Source organism: Pongo pygmaeus, chromosome 1 (genome assembly GCF_028885625.2).
Source record: "Pongo pygmaeus isolate AG05252 chromosome 1, NHGRI_mPonPyg2-v2.0_pri, whole genome shotgun sequence".
In the NCBI taxonomy this organism is placed as follows: domain Eukaryota; kingdom Metazoa; phylum Chordata; class Mammalia; order Primates; family Hominidae; genus Pongo; species Pongo pygmaeus.
Genome location: NC_072373.2, coordinates 20957861 through 20981096, shown reverse-complemented (window position 1 = coordinate 20981096; position 23236 = coordinate 20957861). Strand labels below are relative to the sequence as shown.

The 23236-nt window shown below is 61.9% G+C and overlaps 6 non-coding genes and 1 pseudogene across 6 annotated transcripts; all 7 read right to left on the bottom strand.

The window, feature by feature from the left end:
• Nucleotides 1-8096: 8096 nt before the first annotated feature.
• Nucleotides 8097-8216, bottom strand: LOC129022513 (5S ribosomal RNA; annotated as a pseudogene).
• Nucleotides 8217-10365: 2149 nt separating this feature from the next.
• LOC129022427 (5S ribosomal RNA) lies at nt 10366-10484 on the bottom strand. Its single transcript, XR_008496419.1, has one exon. It is a non-coding gene; the product is annotated as a 5S ribosomal RNA (ribosomal RNA).
• Nucleotides 10485-12689: 2205 nt separating this feature from the next.
• Nucleotides 12690-12808, bottom strand: LOC129022422 (5S ribosomal RNA). Its single transcript, XR_008496418.1, has one exon. It is a non-coding gene; the product is annotated as a 5S ribosomal RNA (ribosomal RNA).
• A 2188-nt stretch (nt 12809-14996) lies between these two features.
• LOC129022263 (5S ribosomal RNA) lies at nt 14997-15115 on the bottom strand. The gene has a single exon (XR_008496326.1). It is a non-coding gene; the product is annotated as a 5S ribosomal RNA (ribosomal RNA).
• A 2176-nt stretch (nt 15116-17291) lies between these two features.
• LOC129022262 (5S ribosomal RNA) lies at nt 17292-17410 on the bottom strand. Its single transcript, XR_008496325.1, has one exon. It is a non-coding gene; the product is annotated as a 5S ribosomal RNA (ribosomal RNA).
• A 2195-nt stretch (nt 17411-19605) lies between these two features.
• On the bottom strand, nt 19606-19724 carry LOC129022256 (5S ribosomal RNA). Its single transcript, XR_008496324.1, has one exon. It is a non-coding gene; the product is annotated as a 5S ribosomal RNA (ribosomal RNA).
• A 2177-nt stretch (nt 19725-21901) lies between these two features.
• Nucleotides 21902-22020, bottom strand: LOC129022248 (5S ribosomal RNA). Its single transcript, XR_008496323.1, has one exon. It is a non-coding gene; the product is annotated as a 5S ribosomal RNA (ribosomal RNA).
• Nucleotides 22021-23236: the final 1216 nt, after the last annotated feature.

Sequence of the window (23236 nt, the reverse complement as noted above, 5' to 3'; positions counted from 1 at the left end):
GGTTGGCCACATCTCTGGAATTAGAATGCTTTCAGTCAGGCAGGAGACTCTCATTAGAATGCCTGGAGTTGGCCAGGAATCTTTCCCATTAGAATGCCTGGGTTCACCCAGGTTTCTTATTTATTAGAATACTTGGAAGTGCGCAGGTGTATTTACTATTAGAATGATTGGGGTTGCCCAGGTGTCTCTATCATTGGAATGCCTGGGGTCAGCCAGAAGTCTCTCCTGTTAGAATGCCTGGGGTTGTTCAGGTGTCTCTATCATTGCAATGCCTGCTGTCAGCCAGGAGTGTCTCCCATTAGAATGCCTGCCTTCGCCCAGGTGTCTCTATCATTAGAATGCCTGGAGTCATCCTGTTGTGTATCATTAAGATGCCTGCGGTCAGCCAAGATTCTCTCTTATTAGACTGCCTGGAGTCGCTCAGGTGTCTCTATCATTAAAATGTTTGTAGTCACCCAGTTGTCTCTATCATTACAATGCTCATGATCAGCCAGGTATGTCTCCCATTAGAATGTCTGGGGTCACCCAGGTTTCTCTATTACTACAATGCCTGTGGTCGGACAAAAGTTTCTCACATTAGATTGCCTGGGGTCATCCAAGTGTCTCTCTTATTAGTGTGCCCGAAGTCGCCCTGGAGTCTCTCCCATTAGAAAGCCTGGGGTCTCCCAGATGCCTCTATCATTTCAATCCCTGGGGTCTGCCAAAAGCCTCTCCCAAAAGAATGCCTGGGGTTGCTGAGGTGTCTCTATCATCAGAATGCTTGTGCTCAGCAAGCAGTCTCTCTCATTAGAATGTTTTGGGTGGCTTAAATGTCTCTATCATTACAATGACTAGGGTCAGACAGGCATCTCTTTAATTAGAATGCCTGTGGACACAGATGAGTCCCCATTATTATAATGCCTAAGGTTGCCCAGGTGTCTCCATCATTACAATGCCTAGGGTCGGCAAAGAGTTTCTCCCATTAGAATGCCTGGGGTGGCCCAGATGTCTCTATCATTAGAATGCCTGGGGTCAGCCAGGAGTCTCTCCCATTAGAATGCCTGGTGTCACCCAGGTGTCTGTATCATTAGAATGCCTGGCATTGGCCAGTAGTCTCTCCCACTAGAATGCCTGGGTTCACAGAAGTGTCTCTATCATTAGAATGCCTGGGGTTGTAGGGGTCGGGCAGACTCTCTTTCATTAGTATGCCTGGGGTCACCCAGTGTCTCTATCATTACAATGCCTGGGATGGGCTAGGAGTCTTTTCCATTGAAATACTTGGGGTGCCCTGGTGTCTATATCATTGGAATGCCCGGGGTCAGCCATGAGCCTCTCCCATTAGAATGTGTGGTGGCCCCGAAATGTCTCTGTCATTTGAATGCCCAGGGTAAGCCAAAAGTCTCTTTCCCATTAGAATGCCTGTGGTCTCCTGGGTTTCTCTATTATTAGAATGCCTGGGGTCAGCCGGAGTCTCTCCTATTAGAATGCCTGAGGTTGCCCAGGTGTCTCTATCATTAGAATGCTGGGGTCAGCCAGGAGTCCCTCCCATTAGAATGCCTGAAATCGCCCAGCTATTTCTATTATGAGAATGCCTAGTGTGGTCCAAGAGTCTCTCACATAAAATTCCTGTGGTCACCCAGGTGTCTCTGTCACTAGAATGCCTGGGGTTGCTAAGGTGTCTCTATCATTAGAAGGTTTGGAATCAGCCAGGAGTCTCTCCAATTAGAATCCCTGGAGTTGCCCAGGTGTCTCCTATTAGAATGCCTGTGTTATTTCAGGGGTCTCTATCATTAGAATGCCTGCAGTCAGCCAGGGGTCTCTCCCATTAGAATGCATGGGTCGCCCAGCTGTCTCTATCATTAGAACGCCTGGAGTCAACCAGGACTGTCTTCCATTAAACTGCCAGGGGTGGTCCAGATGGCTCTATCATGAGAATGCTTTGAGTTTTCCAGCAGTCTCTCTCATTAGAGTGCCTGGGGTTGCCTAGGTGTCTTTATTATTAGAACAACTAGGCAGGGGCGGAGTCTCTTCCCCTTAGAATGCCTGGGGTCGCCCAGGTGTCTTTATCATTAGACATAATATGTCTATCATTAGACATAAAATGCCTGGCGTTAGCCAGAAGTTTTTCCCATTAAAATGCCTGGGTTCTTGGAGGCGGAGGTTGCAGTGAGCCAAGATTGTGCCATTGCACTCCAGCCTGGGAGACAACAGCGAGACTTTGGGAAAAAAAGAAAGCCTGGCTTCATCCAGGTGTCTCTGTCATTAAAATGCCTTTGAATGGCCAGGAGTCTTTCCCATTAGAGTGCCTTGGTCGCCCAGTGTCTCTATCATTATGATTCCTGGGGTTGGCCAGGAGTTTCTCCCATTAGAATGCTTGGGGTTGCCCAGGTGTCTTTATCATTAGAATGCCTGGGGTGGTCCAGGTGTTGCTATCATTAGACTCCCTGGGGTCAGCAAAAAGTGTCTCCCATTAAAATGCCTGGGGTCACCCAGGTGTCTCTATTATTAAAATTCCTGCGATTGTCCGGGAGTCTCTCCCATTAGAATGCCTGCAGTCGCCCAGGTGTCTCTATTATTAGAATGCCTGGAGTCGCCCAGGAGTCTCTATCATTAAAATGCCTGTGGTCAGCCAGGAGTCTCTCCCATTAGAATGCCTGGGTCGCCCATGTGTCTCTATCATTACAATACCTGGAGTTGGCCAAGAGTCCTTCTCATTAGAATGCCTGAGGTCACTGAAGTGTCTGCATCATTAGAATGCTTGGGGTTGCCCAGGTGTCTATCATTACAATGTCTGCGGTCGGCCAGGAGTCTCCCCCATTAGAATGCCTGGATTTGCCCAGGTTTATCTATCATTAGAATGCCCGGAGTCACCCAGGTGTCTCTATCATTAGAATGCTGAAGTCGCCCAGGTGTCTCTATCATTAGAATGCCTGAGGTCGCCCCGTTGTCTTTATTATTAGATTGCCTAGGGTGGGCCAGAAGTCTCTCCCATTAGAATGCCTGTGTTTGCCCAGGTGTCTCTTTCATTAAAATGCATGGGGTTGGCCAGGGGTCTCTCCCATTAGGATGCCTGGGCTCTCCCAGATGTCTCTATCATTAGAATGTCTGTTGTCGGCCAGCAGTCTCTTCCATTAGAATGCCTGGGGTCGACCAGGTGTCTCTATCATTAGAATGCCTGCGGTCATCCAGGTGTGTTTATTCTGAGAATGCCTGGGTTCAGCCACGAGTCTCTCCCGGTAAAATGCCTGGAGTTGCCCTAGTGTCTCTGTCATTAGAATGCCTGGAGTCAGCCAGGAGTCTCTCTCTTTAAAATGCCTGGGGATGACCAGGTGTCTTTATTATTAGAATGCCTTTGGTCGGTTAGGACTTTCTCACATTATAATGCCTGAGTTTGCTCAGCTGTCTCTATCATTAGAATTACTAGAGTCAGCCAGTGGTCTCTCCCATTAGAATGCCTGGAGTTGCCAATTTTTCTCTATTAGAATTCCTGGGGTTGACCAGTAATCTCTCCTATTAGAATGCCTGGGATCGCCCATGTGTCTCTATCATTAGAATGCCTGGGGTTGCCCAGGTAACTTCATTACTAGAATGCCTAGGGTCATCCAGGGTTCTCTCCCATTGGAATTCCTGGTGTGGACCAGGTGTCTCTATCGTTACAATACCTGGGGTCATCCAGGAGTCTCTCCCATTAGAATGCCTGGGGTTGCCCAGGTGTCTATCATTACAATGCCTGGGGTCGGCTAGGAGTCTCTCCTATTAAAATGCCTGGGGTTGCCCAGTTGTCTTTATTATGAGAATGCCTTGAGTTGGCCAAAAGTTTTTCCCAATAGAATGCCTGGGGTGGCCAAAGCGTTTCCATCATTTGAATGCCTGGAATAGGTCAGGAGTCTCTCCCATTGGAAAGCCTGGGGCTGCCCAGGTGTGTCTATCATTCAAATGCCTGGGGATGCCCAGGTGTCTTTATCATAGGAATGCCTGGGATAGGCTAGGAGTTTCTCCCCTTAGAATGCCCAAGGTCGCCCAGCTGTCTTTATCATTAAAATGCCTGGGGTCGGCCAGGAGACTCTTCCATTAGAATGCTTGGGGTCACCAAGTTGTCTCTATCATTAGAATGGGTGAAGTAGGCCAGGAATGTCTTCCATTAGAATGCTTGAGATTTGCTTATGCATCTCTATCATTAGAATTCCAGTGATAAGCCAGAAGTCTCTTCCATTAGAATGCCTGGGGTTGCCCAGGTGTCTCTAACATTAGAATGGCTGGGTTCGGCCAGGAGTCTCTCCCATTAGAATGCCTGGGGTCCCCCAGGTATCTCTGTCTTCAGAATGCTTGGGGTCAGCCAGGAGTCTCTCCCATTAGAATGCCTGGGGTCCCCCAGGTATCTCTGTCTTCAGAATGGTTGGGGTCAGCCAGGAATCTTTCCCGTTAGAATGCCTGGGGTTGCCCAAGTGTCTCTAACATTCAAATGCCTCAGGTCGTCCAGGTGTCTCGATCAGTAGAATGCCTGGGCTTGGCCAGGAGTCTCTCCCATTAGAATCCCTGAGGTTGCCAAGGTGTCTTTATCATTAGAATGCCTTGGTTGCTCAGGTGTCTCTATTATTAGAATGCCTGGGGTTGGCCAGGAGTCTCTCTTATTAGAATGCCTGGAGTCATTTAGGTGTCTTCATTAAGAGATTTTATGGTGTGGGCCAGGAGTCTCTTCCATTAGAATGCCTGGTTTTGACCAGGTGTCTCCGTCATTAGAATGCCTTGGATTGTCTAGCGTCTCTATTATTAAAATGTGTGTTGTTAGCCAGGGGTCCCTCCTATTAGAACGCCTGGAGTTGCCCAGATGTCTCTATCATTAGAATGTTTGGAGTCTGCTAGAACTCTCTCTCATTAGAATGCCAGGGGTGGTCCAGCTGTCTCTATCATTACAATGCCTGGGTTCAGACAGGAGTGTCACCCATTAGAATGCTTAAAGTCGACCAGGTGTTGCTATCATTAAAATTCCCGGGGTCGCCCAGAAGTCTTCCCCATCAGAATGCCTGTTTTTGCCAAGGTGCCTCTATTATTAAAATACCTGGAGTTGGCCAGGAGTTGCCCCCATTAGGATTCCTGGGTTCACCCATGTGTCTCTATCATTAGAATAACTGGGATCAGCCAGGAGTCTCTCCCATTAAAATGTTTTTGGTCTCCCATGGGTCTCTACCATGAGAATGTCTAGGGTAGGCCAGGAGTCTCTCCCATCAGAATGCCTGGGGTTGCCCAGGTGTCTCTATCATTAGAATGCCTGGGGTTGGCTGGGTGTCTGTCCCCTTAGAATGCCTTGGGTCGTCCAGATGTCTCTATCATTACTATGCTTGGAGATGGCCAAAAGACTCTCCCACTGGAATGCCTGCAGTCGCCCAGGTATCTTTATCATTAGAATGCCTGTGGTCGGCCAGGGGCCTCTCTTTTCAGAATGCTTGGGGTCGCCCACGTGTCTCTATCATTACAATGACTGGGGTTGACCTGCAGTCTCTCCTATTAGAATGCCTGGAGTTGGCCATGGGTCTCTCTCATTAGAAAACAGGCAGTCAATCAGCTGTCTCTATTATTAGAATGACTGAGTTCGCTCCAGTGTCCCTATCATTAGAATGCATGGAATCGGCCAGAGGTCTCACCCATTTGAATACCTGGGGTCACCCAGGTGTGTCTATCATTAGAGTGGCTGTGGTCAGCTGAGTCTGTCCCATTAGAATGACTGGTGTTGCCCAGATGTCTGTATCATTAGAACGCCTGTTGTTGGTCAGTAGTCTCCCTCGTTAGAATGCCTGGGTTTGCAAAGTTGTCTCTTATTATAATTTCCAGGCTGTAGAAGAGTCTCTCCCATTAGAATGCCTGTGGTCTCCCAGGAGTCTCTATCATTAGAATGCCTGAGGTCGGCCAGGAGTTTCTCCCATTAGACTGCCTCAGGTCGCCCAGGTGTCTGTATCTTTAGAATGCCTAGGGTCAGCCAGAAGTCTCTCCCATTAGAATGCTTGGAAATACACGTGTCTCTGTCATTACAATGCCTGGGGTCTCCCAAATATCTCTGTCATTACAGTGTCTGGGTTAGGTCAGGATCTTTCTTATATGAATGCCCGTGGTCGCCCAAGTGTCCCTGTCATTAAAATGCCTGAAGTCGCCCAGGTGTCTCTACAATTAGAATGTCTGGGGTCAGCCAGAAGTGTCTTTCGTTAGAAAGCCTGGAGTCACCAAAGTGTCTCTATCATTAGAATGCCTGGCATCGGCCAGAAGTTTCTTTCATCAAAATGCCTGTGGTCGTCAAGGTGTCTGAATCACTGGAATGACTGGCGTTGGCCAGAAGTCTCTCTTATCAGAATGCCTGGGGTCTCCCAGGTGTCTCTGTTATTGGAAGACTTGAGGTCGGCCAAGAGCCTCTCCCATTAGAATGCCTGAAGTCTCCCAGGTGTCTCTAGCATTAGAAGGCCTGACATCAGTCAGGGGCCTCTCCCATTAGAATGCCTGGGGTCTCACAGGTGTCTCTATCATTAGAATGCATAGAAAGCCGGAAGTCTCTCCCATTAAAATAGCTGTCCCTTCTGTCGGTCTCTTTACCTTTTCCCCTCCCCTGTCTGCTTCGATCGCTGCCTCTCTCCCTCCCTCGGTTTCTATCTCTCCATTCATATCGTCCTAGCTCTTCTTGAAGTCGTGTGTGTGTGTGTGTGTGTGTGTGTGTGCGCGAGCTCTCGGGTGTGCCTGTGTGTGGGGGAGTGGATTTCCTCCTGGTGGTGGTGGGATGTGTGTGTGTGTGACGCGCGTGTGCCCGCGCGCGAGAGAGCACCCAGCTGTGTCTTTGTGTGGGGGAGTAGATTTGCTCCCGGTGGTGGTGGGGTGTGTCTGGGTTTCTCACAGCCCCTCTCACCCGGGATCAGGCCGCCGCCTCTAGTACCAGCCCGGGGAAAGCAGGGCCACAACCCGAACCACTACCGCCCACGCCCTCTTGCCCACCGACCGGGTATTGGTCTGGACAAGCGACAGTTGTGGGGGCGTTGTGAGAAAAAGCCCCGGCGCGGCTGGGCCGGCTATACGCCCTTGGGCCAATCCTGACGACTCTGGATGGTTGGGGCAAGAGGGGGCCTCGCAGGAGCCCCTGAGCGGCGAGGTATCCAAAACGATACCTCCGCGACAGGGCGGAGGAACGGAAGGGGTCCCAGGATCGTGGACCCTGGGCCCTGCCGCCTCGGAGCGCTCCCTCTTCCGAGAAGGCCCGATGTGGCGGAAGCTCAGGAGCTCGGGAGACAGGGGAAGGCCGCGGGCGAGCAGATCGGGGGTCAACGATCCGAGCCCCGCGGCCCCGTACTGGCGGTGACAGCTGGAATGCGGTCCGCATGGCTGGATAGGCTCTAGGGGAAGCCAGGCACGTCTTCTGGCGTCTACGACCATATCAACTTGAACGCGCCTGATCTCGGAAGCAAAGCAGGGTCGGCTCTGGTTAGTACTTGGATGGGAGACCGCCTAGGAACACCGGGTGCTGTAGGCTTTTTTTTTTTTTTCCTTTCTGATTTTTCTTTCCTTTTCTTCCAGACAGAAACTCGCTCTGACGCCAAGCTGGAGTACAGAGGAGCGATCTCGGCTAACTGCAAGCTCCTCCCGGGTTCACGCCCTTCTCCGGCCTCAGCCTCCCGAGTAGCTGGGACTACAGACGCTCGCCACCACGCCCGCCTAATTTTTTCTATTTTGCGTAGAGACGGGGTTGCACCTTGCTAGACGGAATGGTCTCGATCTCCTGACCTGGTGATCCACCCGCCTCGGCCTCCCAGAGTGCTGGGCTTACAGGCGGGAGCCACCGCGCCCGCCAGGCCTCTTGGAGGCTTTTTTGGCTTCCCCGCTGCCTCCCTTCCTCCTACAGTCGCCAGGCTTCCCAAATTCCTCTGACTCTGCTCCCGCGTTATAGACAACCTACACTACCAACACAACTAGGGACCTCCTACTTGGGGACCCAGCTACTCGGGAGGCTGAGGCCAGAGAAGGGCGTGAACGCGGGAGGCGGAGCTTGCAGTGAGCCGAGATGGCGCCGCTGCACTCCAGCCTGGGCGACAGAGCGAGACTCCGTGTGGAAGAAGTGGAAAGAAAAAGCAAAAAGCCAAAGAAAAAGCCTACAGCACCCGGTATTTGGAGGCGGTCTCCCATCCAAGTACTAACCAGGCCCGCCGCTGCTTAAGCTTCCGAGATCAGACGAGATCGGGCGCGTTCAGGGTGGTATGGCCGTAGACGCCGAGACAGGCGCCTGGCTGCCCCAAGAGCCCGGCCCAGCCATGCCCGCCGGATTGCAGCCGTCACCGCCTGCCCGGGGCCGCGGGGCTCGGATCGGGGACCCCCGAGCCGCTCGCCCGCGGCCTTCCCCCGGCTCCCCAGCTCCCGAGCTTCCACCACATGGGGCCCGCTCGGAACAGGGAGTGCTCCGAGGCGTCAGGGCCCAGGGCCCAAGATCCCGGGACCCCCTCCTGGTCCTCCGCCCTGCCGCGGAGGTGGCGTTTTGGATCCCTCGCCGCTCAGGCGCTCCCGCGAGGCCCCCTCTAGCCCCACCCACCCAGAGCCGTCAGGGCTGGCCAAGGGCGACCAGCCCGCCGGGCCGCGCGGGGCCTTTCTCTCCCAACGCCCCCAGCACGGTCGCGTGTCCCGACCAAGGCCCGTCCGGCCGGTGGGCAAGAGGGCGCGGGGGCGGGTAACGGGTCGAAGGGGGTGGCCCTGCTTTGCCCCGGGCTGCCACTAGAGGCGGCGGCCTGATCCCGGGTGAGAGGGGCTGAGAGAAACCCAGACACACCTCGCCACCACCAGGAGCAAATCCACTCCCCGACACACAGACACACCCGGGCGCGCTCGCACGCGCGGGCGCGCGCGCGCACGCACACAGAGAAACAGACACACACACAGACTCACCCACTCAGACGCACACACACACACAGACACACACACACGTACACACACACACGCGGCTTGAAGGAGAGCAAGGACGAGATGGATGGAGAGATAGAAACCGAGGGAGGGAGAGAGACAGCGATCGAGAGAGACAGGGGAGGGGGAGAGCGAAGGAGACAGACAGAGAGGCTGAGAAAGAGACAGGGACAGAGAAAGAGAGAGAGACAGAGAGACAGAGGGAAGACGACAGAAGTAGCGCGAGGTCCAGGGGAAAACCTAGAAGAGAGAGGCGGAGGGAGCTAGAGAGCGAGAGCGATAGAGCCTTGGAGAGGAAGCGCCCGTCTCCCGTAGGCAGCGCCCTTTTGAGCAGGCCGGGATAGGGTGGAGGGGGCTTGGGCTGCGCCAGAACACGGGGGCCAGGCGGTCCCTGTGAGAGGACCAACGGAGCGCTGAGACGGGCTTTTACTTGGCTGAATTGCTTGCTTTGGAGGTGGGTTTCGTAGGTTCCTTCCTTTCTTGGCACCACCCTGTGCTCTGGGTGCCTTGCGGCGGGCCCCGGGATTTGCAGAGTGCGCCCGCCCGCCCGTTTGGCGGGAGCCGTGGCACCGGGCGGGGCCGGAGGCCTGGGTCTCTGGCGTGTCCTCGGGACTGGTGTTGACACGAAGTGGGGGGCCGTTGGGAATCCGGGTGCACAGGGACTGTTTTCCTGGTGGCTGGCGAAGCAATGTCCTTCCCCCGGGTGAAGCAGCCCGTGCGTTCCGGAGCCGAGGTCTGGGCTGGCGCCTGTGGCACCCGCTGCCCCTGCCCGCCCCTTCCCCCGCTTTGGAAGGTTGCGACGACGGCGCGCCGCCCGGTGGGTGAATTGAATGGCCTGGGCGTTCCGGGAGCGGGAAGGCACCGCGAACGGCAGGGGACCCGCGCCTGCGGCTCTGGGGTCCGGCCCCCTGCCCTCCCAGGCTGGAGCCGGGCTCCTGGCGGGGCGGCGGCGAGGCGGAAGCGGTGGGATGCTGCTGCCCGGCGTGCAGTAGGGGCGGACCCCCAGGAGGAGGTCCCCGGCTTGGCTGCGGCGGACGTGTAGGTGGGCGATAAAGGGGGAGCCGAGTGAGGGGAGGTTGGGGAGCATGGCGACCGTAGGGGGAAGGGAGGCAGCGGGGAAGCCAAAAAAGCCTGCAGCAGGCCGGGCGGGCGCGGTGGCTCCCGCCTGTAATCCCAGCACTGTGGGTGGGAGGCCGAGGCGGGTGGATCACCAGGTGAGGAGGTGGAGACCATCCCGGCTAACAGGGTGAAACCCCGTCTTTACGCAAAATGCAAAAAAAATCAGCCGGGCGTGGTGGCGGGCGCCTGCAGTCCCAGCTACTCGGGAGGCTGGGGCCGGAGAAGGGCGTGAACCCGGGAGGCGGAGCTTGCAGTGAGCCGAGATGGCGCCGCTGCACTCCAGCCTGGGCGGCAGAGCGAGACTCCGTCTGGAAGAAGAGGAAAGAAAAAGCAAGAAGCCAATGAAAAAGCCTACAGCACCCGGTATTCCCAGGCGGTCTCCCATCCAAGTACTAACCAGGCCCGCCGCTGCTTAGCTTCCGAGATCGGACGAGATCGGGCGCGTTCAGGGTGGTATGGCCGTAGACGCCGAGACAGGCGCCTGGCTGCCCCAAGAGCCCGGGCCAGCCATGCCCGCCGGATTGCAGCCGTCACCGCCTGCCGGGGCCGCGGGGCTCCGATCGGGGACCCCCGAGCCGCTCGCCCGCGGCCTTCCCCCGGCTCCCCAGCTCCCGAGCTTCCACCACATGGGGCCCGCTCGGAACAGGGAGTGCTCCGAGGCCTCAGGGCCCAGGGCCCACGATCCCGGGACCCCCTCCTGGTCCTCCGCCCTGCCGCGGAGGTGGCGTTTTGGATCCCTCGCCGCTCAGGCGCTCCCGCGAGGCCTCCTCTTGCCCCACCCACCCAGAGCCGTCAGGGCTGGCCAAGGGCGACCAGCCGGCCGGGCCGCGCGGGGCCTTTCTCTCCCAACGCCCCCAGCACGGTCGCGTGTCCCGACCAAGGCCCGTCCGGCCGGTGGGCAAGAGGGCGCGGGGGCGGGTAGCGGGTCGGGGGAGTGGCCCTGCTTGGCCCCGGGCTGCCACTAGAGGCGGCGGCCTGAGCCCGGGTGAGAGGGGCTGAGAGAAACCCAGACACACCCCGCCACCACCAGGAGCAAATCCACTCCCCCACACACAGACACACCCGGGCGCGCTCGCACGCGCGGGCGCTCGCTCGCAGACGCACGCACGCGCGCGCACACACACACACACACACACAGACTCACCCACTCAGACACACACACACACACACACACACAGACTCACCCACTCAGACACACACACACACACACACACAGACACACACACACGTACACACACACACGCGGCTTGAAGGAGAGCAAGGACGAGATGGATGGAGAGATAGAAACCGAGGGAGGGAGAGAGACAGCGATCGAGAGAGACAGGGGAGGGGGAGAGCGAAGGAGACAGACAGAGAGGCTGAGAAAGAGAGAGGGACAGAGAAAGAGAGAGAGACAGAGAGACAGAGGGAAGACGACAGAAGTAGCGCGAGGTCCAGGGGAAAACCTAGAAGAGAGAGGCGGAGGGAGCTAGAGAGCGAGAGCGATAGAGCCTTCGAGAGGAAGCGCCCGGCTCCGGTAGGCAGCGCCCTTTTGAGCAGGCCGGGATAGGGTGGAGGGGGCTTGGGCTGCGCCAGAACACGGGGGCCAGGCGGTCCCTGTGAGAGGACCAACGGAGCGCTGAGACGGGCTTTTACTTGGCTGAATTGCTTGCTTTGGAGGTGGGTTTCGTAGGTTCCTTCCTTTCTTGGCACCACCCTGTGCTCTGGGTGCCTTGCGGCGGGCCCCGGGATTTGCAGAGTGCGCCCGCCCGCCCGTTTGGCGGGAGCCGTGGCACCGGGCGGGGCCGGAGGCCTGGGTCTCTGGCGTGTCCTCGGGACTGGTGTTGACACGAAGTGGGGGGCCGTTGGGAATCCGGGTGCACAGGGACTGTTTTCCTGGTGGCTGGCGAAGCAATGTCCTTCCCCCGGGTGAAGCAGCCCGTGCGTTCCGGAGCCGAGGTCTGGGCTGGCGCCTGTGGCACCCGCTGCCCCTGCCCGCCCCTTCCCCCGCTTTGGAAGGTTGCGACGACGGCGCGCCGCCCGGTGGGTGAATTGAATGGCCTGGGCGTTCCGGGAGCGGGAAGGCACCGCGAACGGCAGGGGACCCGCGCCTGCGGCTCTGGGGTCCGGCCCCCTGCCCTCCCAGGCTGGAGCCGGGCTCCTGGCGGGGCGGCGGCGAGGCGGAAGCGGTGGGATGCTGCTGCCCGGCGTGTAGTAGGGGCGGACCCCCAGGAGGAGGTCTCCGGCTGGGCTGCGGCGGAGGTGTAGGTGGGCGATAAAGGGGGAGCAGAGCGAGGGGAGGTTGGGGAGCATGGTGCCCGTAGGGGGAAGGGAGGCAGCGGGGAAGCCAAAAAAGCCTGCAGCAGGCCGGGCGGGCGCGGTGGCTCCCGCCTGTAATCCCAGCACTGTGGGTGGGAGGCCGAGGCGGGTGGATCACCAGGTGAGGAGGTAGAGACCATCCCGGCTAACAGGGTGAAACCCCGTCTCTATGCAAAATAGAAAAAAAATCAGCCGGGCGTGGTGGCGGGCGCCTGCAGTCCCAGCTACTCGGGAGGCTGGGGCCGGAGAAGGGCGTGAACCCGGGAGGCGGAGCTTGCAGTGAGCCGAGATGGCGCCGCTGCACTCCAGCCTGGGCGGCAGAGCGAGACTCCGTCTGGAAGAAGAGGAAAGAAAAAGCAAGAAGCCAATGAAAAAGCCTACAGCACCCGGTATTCCCAGGCGGTCTCCCATCCAAGTACTAACCAGGCCCGCCGCTGCTTAGCTTCCGAGATCGGACGAGATCGGGCGCGTTCAGGGTGGTATGGCCGTAGACGCCGAGACAGGCGCCTGGCTGCCCCAAGAGCCCGGCCCAGCCATGCCCGCCGGATTGCAGCCGTCACCGCCTGCCGGGGCCGCGGGGCTCCGATCGGGGACCCCCGAGCCGCTCGCCCGCGGCCTTCCCCCGGCTCCCCAGCTCCCGAGCTTCCACCACATGGGGCCCGCTCGGAACAGGGAGTGCTCCGAGGCCTCAGGGCCCAGGGCCCACGATCCCGGGACCCCCTCCTGGTCCTCCGCCCTGCCGCGGAGGTGGCGTTTTGGATCCCTCGCCGCTCAGGCGCTCCCGCGAGGCCTCCTCTTGCCCCACCCACCCAGAGCCGTCAGGGCTGGCCAAGGGCGACCAGCCGGCCGGGCCGCGCGGGGCCTTTCTCTCCCAACGCCCCCAGCACGGTCGCGTGTCCCGACCAAGGCCCGTCCGGCCGGTGGGCAAGAGGGCGCGGGGGCGGGTAGCGGGTCGGGGGAGTGGCCCTGCTTGGCCCCGGGCTGCCACTAGAGGCGGCGGCCTGAGCCCGGGTGAGAGGGGCTGAGAGAAACCCAGACACACCCCGCCACCACCAGGAGCAAATCCACTCCCCCACACACAGACACACCCGGGCGCGCTCGCACGCGCGGGCGCTCGCTCGCAGACGCACGCACGCGCGCGCACACACACACACACACACACAGACTCACCCACTCAGACACACACACACACACACACACACAGACTCACCCACTGAGACACACACACACACACACACACACAGACACACACACACGTACACACACACACGCGGCTTGAAGGAGAGCAAGGACGAGATGGATGGAGAGATAGAAACCGAGGGAGGGAGAGAGACAGCGATCGAGAGAGACAGGGGAGGCGGAGAGCGAAGGAGACAGACAGAGAGGCTGAGAAAGAGACAGGGACAGAGAAAGAGAGAGAGACAGAGAGACAGAGGGAAGACGACAGAAGTAGCGCGAGGTCCAGGGGAAAACCTAGAAGAGAGAGGCGGAGGGAGCTAGAGAGCGAGAGCGATAGAGCCTTCGAGAGGAAGCGCCCGGCTCCGGTAGGCAGCGCCCTTTTGAGCAGGCCGGGATAGGGTGGAGGGGGCTTGGGCTGCGCCAGAACACGGGGGCCAGGCGGTCCCTGTGAGAGGACCAACGGAGCGCTGAGACGGGCTTTTACTTGGCTGAATTGCTTGCTTTGGAGGTGGGTTTCGTAGGTTCCTTCCTTTCTTGGCACCACCCTGTGCTCTGGGTGCCTTGCGGCGGGCCCCGGGATTTGCAGAGTGCGCCCGCCCGCCCGTTTGGCGGGAGCCGTGGCACCGGGCGGGGCCGGAGGCCTGGGTCTCTGGCGTGTCCTCGGGACTGGTGTTGACACGAAGTGGGGGGCCGTTGGGAATCCGGGTGCACAGGGACTGTTTTCCTGGTGGCTGGCGAAGCAATGTCCTTCCCCCGGGTGAAGCAGCCCGTGCGTTCCGGAGCCGAGGTCTGGGCTGGCGCCTGTGGCACCCGCTGCCCCTGCCCGCCCCTTCCCCCGCTTTGGAAGGTTGCGACGACGGCGCGCCGCCCGGTGGGTGAATTGAATGGCCTGGGCGTTCCGGGAGCGGGAAGGCACCGCGAACGGCAGGGGACCCGCGCCTGCGGCTCTGGGGTCCGGCCCCCTGCCCTCCCAGGCTGGAGCCGGGCTCCTGGCGGGGCGGCGGCGAGGCGGAAGCGGTGGGATGCTGCTGCCCGGCGTGTAGTAGGGGCGGACCCCCAGGAGGAGGTCTCCGGCTGGGCTGCGGCGGAGGTGTAGGTGGGCGATAAAGGGGGAGCAGAGCGAGGGGAGGTTGGGGAGCATGGTGACCGTAGGGGGAAGGGAGGCAGCGGGGAAGCCAAAAAAGCCTGCAGCAGGCCGGGCGGGCGCGGTGGCTCCCGCCTGTAATCCCAGCACTGTGGGTGGGAGGCCGAGGCGGGTGGATCACCAGGTGAGGAGGTAGAGACCATCCCGGCTAACAGGGTGAAACCCCGTCTCTATGCAAAATAGAAAAAAAATCAGCCGGGCGTGGTGGCGGGCGCCTGCAGTCCCAGCTACTCGGGAGGCTGGGGCCGGAGAAGGGCGTGAACCCGGGAGGCGGAGCTTGCAGTGAGCCGAGATGGCGCCGCTGCACTCCAGCCTGGGCGGCAGAGCGAGACTCCGTCTGGAAGAAGAGGAAAGAGAAAGCCTACAGCACCCGGTATTCCCAGGCGGTCTCCCATCCAAGTACTAACCAGGCCCGACCCTGCTTAGCTTCCGAGATCAGACGAGATCGGGCGCGTTCAGGGTGGTATGGCCGTAGACGCCGAGACAGGCGCCTGGCTGCCCCAAGAGCCCGGCCCAGCCATGCCCGCCGGATTGCAGCCGTCACCGCCTGCCGGGGCCGCGGGGCTCGGATCGGGGACCCCCGAGCCGCTCGCCCGCGGCCTTCCCCCGGCTCCCCAGCTCCCGAGCTTCCACCACATGGGGCCCGCTCGGAACAGGGAGTGCTCCGAGGCGTCAGGGCCCAGGGCCCACGATCCCGGGACCCCCTCCTGGTCCTCCGCCCTGCCGCGGAGGTGGCGTTTTGGGTCCCTCGCCGCTCAGGCGCTCCCGCGAGGCCCCCTCTTGCCCCACCCACCCAGAGCCGTCAGGGCTGGCCAAGGGCGACCAGCCGGCCGGGCCTCGCGGGGCCTTTCTCTCCCAACGCCCCCAGCACGGTCGCGTGTCCCGACCAAGGCCCGGCCGGCCGGTGGGCAAGAGGGCGCGGGGGCGGGTAGCGGGTCGGGGGGGTGGCCCCGCTTTGCCCCGGGCTGCCACTAGAGGCGGCGGCCTGATCCCGGGTGAGAGGGGCTGAGAGAAACCCAGACACACCCCGGCACCACCAGGAGCAAATCCACTCCCCCACACACAGACACACCCGGGCGCGCTCGCACGCGCCGGCGCTCGCTCGCACACGCACGCACGCGCGCACACACACACACACACAGACTCACCCACGCAGACACACACACACACACACACACAGACTCACCCACTGAGACACACACACACACACACACACAGACACACACACGTACACACACACACGCGGCTTGAAGGAGAGCAAGGACGAGATGGATGGAGAGATAGAAACCGAGGGAGGGAGAGAGACAGCGATCGAGAGAGACAGGGGAGGGGGAGAGGGAAGGAGACAGACAGAGAGGCTGAGAAAGAGACAGGGACAGAGAAAGAGAGAGAGACAGAGAGACAGAGGGAAGACGACAGAAGTAGCGCGAGGTCCAGGGGGAAACCTAGAAGAGAGAGGCGGAGGGAGCTAGAGAGCGAGAGCGATAGAGCCTTCGAGAGGAAGCGCCCGGCTCCGGTAGGCAGCGCCCTTTTGAGCAGGCCGGGATAGGGTGGAGGGGGCTTGGGCTGCGCCAGAACACGGGGGCCAGGCGGTCCCTGTGAGAGGACCAACGGAGCGCTGAGACGGGCTTTTACTTGGCTGAATTGCTTGCTTTGGAGGTGGGTTTCGTAGGTTCCTTCCTTTCTTGGCACCACCCTGTGCTCTGGGTGCCTTGCGGCGGGCCCCGGGATTTGCAGAGTGCGCCCGCCCGCCCGTTTGGCGGGAGCCGTGGCACCGGGCGGGGCCGGAGGCCTGGGTCTCTGGCGTGTCCTCGGGACTGGTGTTGACACGAAGTGGGGGGCCGTTGGGAATCCGGGTGCACAGGGACTGTTTTCCTGGTGGCTGGCGAAGCAATGTCCTTCCCCCGGGTGAAGCAGCCCGTGCGTTCCGGAGCCGAGGTCTGGGCTGGCGCCTGTGGCACCCGCTGCCCCTGCCCGCCCCTTCCCCCGGTTTGGAAGGTTGCGACGACGGCGCGCCGCCCGGTGGGTGAATTGAATGGCCTGGGCGTTCCGGGAGCGGGAAGGCACCGCGAACGGCAGGGGACCCGCGCCTGCGGCTCTGGGCTCCGGCCCCCTGCCCTCCCAGGCTGGAGCCGGGCTCCTGGCGGGGCGGCGGCGAGGCGGAAGCGGTGGGATGCTGCTGCCCGGCGTGTAGTAGGGGCGGACCCCCAGGAGGAGGTCTCCGGCTGGGCTGCGGCGGAGGTGTAGGTGGGCGATAAAGGGGGAGCAGAGCGAGGGGAGGTTGGGGAGCATGGTGACCGTAGGGGGAAGGGAGGCAGCGGGGAAGCCAAAAAAGCCTGCAGCAGGCCGGGCATGCGCGGTGGCTCCCGCCTGTAATCCCAGCACTGTGGGTGGGAGGCCGAGGCGGGTGGATCACCAGGTGAGGAGGTAGAGACCATCACGGCTAACAGGGTGAGACGCCGTCTCTACGCAAAATAGAAAAAAAATCAGCCGGGCGTGGTGGCGGGCGCCTGCAGTCCCAGCTACTCGGGAGGCTGGGGCCGGAGAAGGGCGTGAACCCGGGAGGCGGAGCTTGCAGTGAGCCGAGATGGTGCCGCTGCACTCCAGCCTGGGCGGCAGAGCGAGACTCCGTCTGGAAGAAGAGGAAAGAGAAAGCCTACAGCACCCGGTATTCCCAGGCGGTCTCCCATCCAAGTACTAACCAGGCCCGACCCTGCTTAGCTTCCGAGATCAGACGAGATCGGGCGCGTTCAGGGTGGTATGGCCGTAGACGCCGAGACAGGCGCCTGGCTGCCCCAAGAGCCCGGCCCAGCCATGCCCGCCGGATTGCAGCCGTCACCGCCTGCCGGGGCCGCGGGGCTCGGATCGGGGACCCCCGAGCCGCTCGCCCGCGGCCTTCCCCCGGCTCCCCAGCTCCCGAGCTTCCACCACATGGGGCCCGCTCGGAACAGGGAGTGCTCCGAGGCGTCAGGGCCCAGGGCCCACGATCCCGGGACCCCCTCCTGGTCCTCCGCCCTGCCGCGGAGGTGGCGTTTTGGGTCCCTCGCCGCTCAGGCGCTCCCGCGAGGCCCCCTCTTGCCCCACCCACCCAGAGCCGTCAGGGCTGGCCAAGGGCGACCAGCCGGCCGGGCCTCGCGGGGCCTTTCTCTCCCAACGCCCCCAGCACGGTCGCGTGTCCCGACCAAGGCCCGGCCGGCCGGTGGGCAAGAGGGCGCGGGGGCGGGTAGCGGGTCGGGGGGGTGGCCCCGCTTTGCCCCGGGCTGCCACTAGAGGCGGCGGCCTGATCCCGGGTGAGAGGGGCTGAGAGAAACCCAGACACACCCCGGCACCACCAGGAGCAAATCCACTCCCCCACACACAGACACACCCGGGCGCGCTCGCACGCGCCGGCGCTCGCTCGCACACGCACGCACGCGCGCACACACACACACACACAGACTCACCCACGCAGACACACACACACACACACACACAGACTCACCCACTGAGACACACACACACACACACACACAGACACACACACGTACACACACACACGCGGCTTGAAGGAGAGCAAGGACGAGATGGATGGAGAGATAGAAACCGAGGGAGGGAGAGAGACAGCGATCGAGAGAGACAGGGGAGGGGGAGAGGGAAGGAGACAGACAGAGAGGCTGAGAAAGAGACAGGGACAGAGAAAGAGAGAGAGACAGAGAGACAGAGGGAAGACGACAGAAGTAGCGCGAGGTCCAGGGGGAAACCTAGAAGAGAGAGGCGGAGGGAGCTAGAGAGCGAGAGCGATAGAGCCTTCGAGAGGAAGCGCCCGGCTCCGGTAGGCAGCGCCCTTTTGAGCAGGCCGGGATAGGGTGGAGGGGGCTTGGGCTGCGCCAGAACACGGGGGCCAGGCGGTCCCTGTGAGAGGACCAACGGAGCGCTGAGACGGGCTTTTACTTGGCTGAATTGCTTGCTTTGGAGGTGGGTTTCGTAGGTTCCTTCCTTTCTTGGCACCACCCTGTGCTCTGGGTGCCTTGCGGCGGGCCCCGGGATTTGCAGAGTGCGCCCGCCCGCCCGTTTGGCGGGAGCCGTGGCACCGGGCGGGGCCGGAGGCCTGGGTCTCTGGCGTGTCCTCGGGACTGGTGTTGACACGAAGTGGGGGGCCGTTGGGAATCCGGGTGCACAGGGACTGTTTTCCTGGTGGCTGGCGAAGCAATGTCCTTCCCCCGGGTGAAGCAGCCCGTGCGTTCCGGAGCCGAGGTCTGGGCTGGCGCCTGTGGCACCCGCTGCCCCTGCCCGCCCCTTCCCCCGGTTTGGAAGGTTGCGACGACGGCGCGCCGCCCGGTGGGTGAATTGAATGGCCTGGGCGTTCCGGGAGCGGGAAGGCACCGCGAACGGCAGGGGACCCGCGCCTGCGGCTCTGGGCTCCGGCCCCCTGCCCTCCCAGGCTGGAGCCGGGCTCCTGGCGGGGCGGCGGCGAGGCGGAAGCGGTGGGATGCTGCTGCCCGGCGTGTAGTAGGGGCGGACCCCCAGGAGGAGGTCTCCGGCTGGGCTGCGGCGGAGGTGTAGGTGGGCGATAAAGGGGGAGCAGAGCGAGGGGAGGTTGGGGAGCATGGTGACCGTAGGGGGAAGGGAGGCAGCGGGGAAGCCAAAAAAGCCTGCAGCAGGCCGGGCATGCGCGGTGGCTCCCGCCTGTAATCCCAGCACTGTGGGTGGGAGGCCGAGGCGGGTGGATCACCAGGTGAGGAGGTAGAGACCATCACGGCTAACAGGGTGAGACGCCGTCTCTACGCAAAATAGAAAAAAAATCAGCCGGGCGTGGTGGCGGGCGCCTGCAGTCCCAGCTACTCGGGAGGCTGGGGCCGGAGAAGGGCGTGAACCCGGGAGGCGGAGCTTGCAGTGAGCCGAGATGGTGCCGCTGCACTCCAGCCTGGGCGGCAGAGCGAGACTCCGTCTGGAAGAAGAGGAAAGAAAAAGCAAAAAGCCAAAGAAAAAGCCTACAGCACCCGGTATTCCCAGGCGGTCTCCCATCCAAGTACTAACCAGGCCCGACCCTGCTTAGCTTCCGAGATCAGACGAGATCGGGCGCGTTCAGGGTGGTATGGCCGTAGACGCCGAGACAGGCGCCTGGCTGCCCCAAGAGCCCGGCCCAGCCATGCCCGCCGGATTGCAGCCGTCACCGCCAGCCCGGGGCCGCGGGGCTCGGATCGGGGACCCCCGAGCCCCTCGCCCGCGGCCTTCCCCCGGCTCCCCAGCTCCCGAGCTTCCACCACATGGGGCTCGCTCGGAACAGGGAGTGCTCCGAGGCGTCAGGGCCCAGGGCCCACGATCCCGGGACCCACTCCTGGTCCTCCGCCCTGCCGCGGAGGTGGCGTTTTGGGTCCCTCGCCGCTCAGGCGCTCCCGCGAGGCCCCCTCTTGCCCCACCCCCCCAGAGCCGTCAGGGCTGGCCAAGGGCGACCAGCCGGCCGGGCCGCGCGGGGCCTTTCTCTCCCAACGCCCCCAGCACGGTCGCGTGTCCCGACCAAGGCCCGTCCGGCCGGTGGGCAAGAGGGCGCGGGGGCGGGTAGCGGGTCGGGGGGGGTGGCCCCGCTTTGCCCCGGGCTGCCACTAGAGGCGGCGGCCTGATCCCGGGTGAGAGGGGCTGAGAGAAACCCAGACACACCCCGCCACCACCAGGAGCAAATCCACTCCCCCACACACAGACACAGCCGGGCGCGCTCGCACGCGCGGGCGCTCGCTCGCACACGCACGCACGCACGCGCGCGCGCACACGCGCACACACACACACACACACACAGACTCACCCACTCAGACGCACACACACACACACAGACACACACACACGTACACACACACACGCGGCTTGAAGGAGAGCAAGGACGAGATGGATGGAGAGATAGAAACCGAGGGAGGGAGAGAGACAGCGATCGAGAGAGACAGGGGAGGGGGAGAGGGAAGGAGACAGACAGAGAGGCTGAGAAAGAGACAGGGACAGAGAAAGAGAGAGAGACAGAGAGACAGAGGGAAGACGACAGAAGTAGCGCGAGGTCCAGGGGGAAACCTAGAAGAGAGAGGCGGAGGGAGCTAGAGAGCGAGAGCGATAGAGCCTTCGAGAGGAAGCGCCCGGCTCCGGTAGGCAGCGCCCTTTTGAGCAGGCCGGGATAGGGTGGAGGGGGCTTGGGCTGCGCCAGAACACGGGGGCCAGGCGGTCCCTGTGAGAGGACCAACGGAGCGCTGAGACGGGCTTTTACTTGGCTGAATTGCTTGCTTTGGAGGTGGGTTTCGTAGGTTCCTTCCTTTCTTGGCACCACCCTGTGCTCTGGGTGCCTTGCGGCGGGCCCCGGGATTTGCAGAGTGCGCCCGCCCGCCCGTTTGGCGGGAGCCGTGGCACCGGGCGGGGCCGGAGGCCTGGGTCTCTGGCGTGTCCTCGGGACTGGTGTTGACACGAAGTGGGGGGCCGTTGGGAATCCGGGTGCACAGGGACTGTTTTCCTGGTGGCTGGCGAAGCAATGTCCTTCCCCCGGGTGAAGCAGCCCGTGCGTTCCGGAGCCGAGGTCTGGGCTGGCGCCTGTGGCACCCGCTGCCCCTGCCCGCCCCTTCCCCCGGTTTGGAAGGTTGCGACGACGGCGCGCCGCCCGGTGGGTGAATTGAATGGCCTGGGCGTTCCGGGAGCGGGAAGGCACCGCGAACGGCAGGGGACCCGCGCCTGCGGCTCTGGGCTCCGGCCCCCTGCCCTCCCAGGCTGGAGCCGGGCTCCTGGCGGGGCGGCGGCGAGGCGGAAGCGGTGGGATGCTGCTGCCCGGCGTGTAGTAGGGGCGGACCCCCAGGAGGAGGTCTCCGGCTGGGCTGCGGCGGAGGTGTAGGTGGGCGATAAAGGGGGAGCAGAGCGAGGGGAGGTTGGGGAGCATGGTGACCGTAGGGGGAAGGGAGGCAGCGGGGAAGCCAAAAAAGCCTGCAGCAGGCCGGGCATGCGCGGTGGCTCCCGCCTGTAATCCCAGCACTGTGGGTGGGAGGCCGAGGCGGGTGGATCACCAGGTGAGGAGGTAGAGACCATCACGGCTAACAGGGTGAGACGCCGTCTCTACGCAAAATAGAAAAAAAATCAGCCGGGCGTGGTGGCGGGCGCCTGCAGTCCCAGCTACTCGGGAGGCTGGGGCCGGAGAAGGGCGTGAACCCGGGAGGCGGAGCTTGCAGTGAGCCGAGATGGTGCCGCTGCACTCCAGCCTGGGCGGCAGAGCGAGACTCCGTCTGGAAGAAGAGGAAAGAAAAAGCAAAAAGCCAAAGAAAAAGCCTACAGCACCCGGTATTCCCAGGCGGTCTCCCATCCAAGTACTAACCAGGCCCGACCCTGCTTAGCTTCCGAGATCAGACGAGATCGGGCGCGTTCAGGGTGGTATGGCCGTAGACGCCGAGACAGGCGCCTGGCTGCCCCAAGAGCCCGGCCCAGCCATGCCCGCCGGATTGCAGCCGTCACCGCCAGCCCGGGGCCGCGGGGCTCGGATCGGGGACCCCCGAGCCCCTCGCCCGCGGCCTTCCCCCGGCTCCCCAGCTCCCGAGCTTCCACCACATGGGGCTCGCTCGGAACAGGGAGTGCTCCGAGGCGTCAGGGCCCAGGGCCCACGATCCCGGGACCCACTCCTGGTCCTCCGCCCTGCCGCGGAGGTGGCGTTTTGGGTCCCTCGCCGCTCAGGCGCTCCCGCGAGGCCCCCTCTTGCCCCACCCCCCCAGAGCCGTCAGGGCTGGCCAAGGGCGACCAGCCGGCCGGGCCGCGCGGGGCCTTTCTCTCCCAACGCCCCCAGCACGGTCGCGTGTCCCGACCAAGGCCCGTCCGGCCGGTGGGCAAGAGGGCGCGGGGGCGGGTAGCGGGTCGGGGGGGGTGGCCCCGCTTTGCCCCGGGCTGCCACTAGAGGCGGCGGCCTGATCCCGGGTGAGAGGGGCTGAGAGAAACCCAGACACACCCCGCCACCACCAGGAGCAAATCCACTCCCCCACACACAGACACAGCCGGGCGCGCTCGCACGCGCGGGCGCTCGCTCGCACACGCACGCACGCACGCGCGCGCGCACACGCGCACACACACACACACACACACAGACTCACCCACTCAGACGCACACACACACACACAGACACACACACACGTACACACACACACGCGGCTTGAAGGAGAGCAAGGACGAGATGGATGGAGAGATAGAAACCGAGGGAGGGAGAGAGACAGCGATCGAGAGAGACAGGGGAGGGGGAGAGGGAAGGAGACAGACAGAGAGGCTGAGAAAGAGACAGGGACAGAGAAAGAGAGAGAGACAGAGAGACAGAGGGAAGACGACAGAAGTAGCGCGAGGTCCAGGGGGAAACCTAGAAGAGAGAGGCGGAGGGAGCTAGAGAGCGAGAGCGATAGAGCCTTCGAGAGGAAGCGCCCGGCTCCGGTAGGCAGCGCCCTTTTGAGCAGGCCGGGATAGGGTGGAGGGGGCTTGGGCTGCGCCAGAACACGGGGGCCAGGCGGTCCCTGTGAGAGGACCAACGGAGCGCTGAGACGGGCTTTTACTTGGCTGAATTGCTTGCTTTGGAGGTGGGTTTCGTAGGTTCCTTCCTTTCTTGGCACCACCCTGTGCTCTGGGTGC